We start from the raw sequence: 2,686 nt of genomic DNA, 5'->3' as shown, positions 1-2,686 counted from the left end.
TCTTGATACTCTGTTTTCCATTTCGTTCATCCTATTGGTGAGGCTTTCTCCTGTCGTTTCTAATTGGCTTATGGAGTGTTTCACTTCGTTCTTTATTTCAGCCTGAGTGTTCAATATTTCTAGCTCTTTTCTGAGTTCATTCAGAAGTTTATGCCTATCTTCCTTCAGTTCTTTTATTTCTTTGTTTGTTTGTTCTTTCAATTCATGAATTCGTTTATGATGTTTATAATTGTTCTTTTGAGTTCTATGTCCTGCATTATCTCTAGGGGGTTCTCATTGTATTCCTATAGAGGACTACTGGTATTTGGTGGAGATATGGTATTTTGGTTTTTCATGTTGTTTTTTTCTCTGTGATTTTGACATGTGAATATCTTTTGTAGTTTCTGATTCTTGTGTGAGACTCAAGCCTTCAGGTTTACGTATGCTTCTTTTTGTGAACTTTATGTGTCTTTGTGGTTTACTTTTTGGGCATGAAGGGCTGGTTCCTCTAAACTTCCAGTTCTCTCTTTTGATTTTATATTGGAGTGGCCAAATTGCTTTTGTCTTCAGGAGTTCCCACAGAGGCCCAAGTCAGATGAGTATTGGATGCTCTCGGGCTTCTCCTAAGTTTCGGATACCTCCAAGATAGACTTTTGCCTCAGGAATTTGGGGGTTGGGCTGGCTTGGGAGCCAAGCCCAGGAAAGATGATGGTCTACGTCAGCTGGTGGCCCTGCCACCCAGAAATGCACAGAAAGATAGGGGTGGAAGGTGGCCCCAAGGGCCCCTGGTGACTGCACTGAGGGGCTGGGTTGGTCTGGATGCAAAGCACCAGGAAGAGGAAAGGTCAGCCTGGAGTCCTGGAAAGAGGCTGGTGGGTTGTGAAGACACAGGGAGTCTGAGGGAGGTTAGGGTGGAGCCAGGCCCAGAGTGCCCCTGGGGACCCGAGAAGGAACTGAGTTGGTCTGGATGCACAGGATCTGGAAGAAGCAGTGGTGGTTCCCCAGGTGTCTGGGGCACCAAGACAATGAATGGGACATAGCCCAGGCTAGGAGGAGAGACCAGCGGGGGAGATGGGAGGGTGAGTGAGGCTCGGGGAGTCAAGGTGTGGAGGAGAGAGAGGCCTGCGGTCCGGCAGGCCCAGGGAAGCAGAGCCATTATGAAGGTTTTACTCCAAGATCAAATGGGTCTGATCATGGTGGTGCCTGCTTTCACGGTGGTACATTATGGCAGGAAAGCATGGTAGAGCAATCTGTTCAATTTGAGCCAGGGAACAGCAGAAGAGACTGAACCCCACAATCTCCTCCAAGGACAAGTCCCCAATGACCCAAGAATCTCCCAATAGGTGCCACCTCCCAAAGATCCTTCCACTTTTCAGGAGCACCACCAAGAGGACCAATCCTGTAAGAGATGGATGCGCCTTTGAAGGGACATTAATTCAAGTCACAGCAGTATGTAGGATTAGGTTGAGGATTTCATTCTATTCCTTTAAAGAATAATAGGCTTCATTATTTTACTGATGGATAAGTTAATCTTACTGAATCTTGACTGTAGATTCAAGCCAGGTTTGGAATTTCATTTATGTTAGAGAAACTCTATTCTAAAGTTGTGGCCTTTTCTAGGACCTAAAGTGAATGTCCATGGTGCTTAGCAAGATCTCATTTGAGATAGTTAAAATTCCAAACATGCCTAATACACGTGGCATCCAGAATCTGTTTCACTCATAATCCCACGTCCACCCTCAGGGGCTACTTTGCTAGACTCTCAGTATTCAGCCCAAGGCTGATGATCCAAACACAGATTTCTAGGGCATCTTCTCTGGCACTTTACCCATCTCTTTTACTGGAATCATCAAACAGCTGCTACTTAGGCAGCTCTTACCTCTCACCTCTGCTTCCTCCACTCAGGCGGGGCATGCTTCTTTAGGCTACACTTGGTTAAGCTGCATTGAGGAAAACAGTCCCTGGCAGGAAGCTGAGGTGGCTGCAGTGACACTTATCAGAAGAACTCAACTCTCCTAAAGGACATGCTGGGGATTAAGCATTGTGAACAATGTTAATTTTGTGTGAGGTGTTTATTATAAACATCTTTTGATGCTTCAAATGAACAAAAACTGCCAGGACCAGTCAACCTACCTGCTTGATTGACAGTTGATAGACTTTTTTCCCTGTCAGTCAACCAAGCCTTTGAACACTCCACAATCACTCTGAGGAAACTCCACTCTGGGCAAGACAAGCCTTGGTGAACTCTAGATGACCCTGCTCACCTTTCAGCTATTCTTCCTCAGGAGGGGAGTAGGATCTTCCCAGTGATTCAGCAACACCCCCACCCCCACCCCTTGGTGCACTGACAGGCTTCTGAGTGGTTAATGAAGGAGGGGCAGGTCTGGGATTGGCTCATATGTAGGGCTTGTGATTGGTGGAGCTGAAGCTATACACCAATGGAGCTGTGATTGGTGGAATTCCAATCCTTGCACAAACATGCCCTATTCCTCTTGATTACTGAAGCAGGCTGTTCTAAGTCTTGCTGGGTCACCAATGGAGTTTTTAAAGCTCCTGTATATCACCTCATGGTGTTGAAACATTAGACCTCAGTAAGGCTTTTCTCAAATGATTTTTTTTCTTTATTTTTATGGGGCTTTTGCTACTCTAACATTCCCCCCTCTGAAGAGGTAACCCTAAAATCTTTTAGGTATTATATAAGAGATCC

Source organism: Nannospalax galili, unplaced genomic scaffold, assembly GCF_000622305.1.
Source record: "Nannospalax galili isolate Female #2095 unplaced genomic scaffold, S.galili_v1.0 scaffold1267, whole genome shotgun sequence".
Classification (NCBI taxonomy): Eukaryota; Metazoa; Chordata; class Mammalia; order Rodentia; family Spalacidae; genus Nannospalax; species Nannospalax galili.
This window is presented reverse-complemented; position numbering follows the sequence as displayed.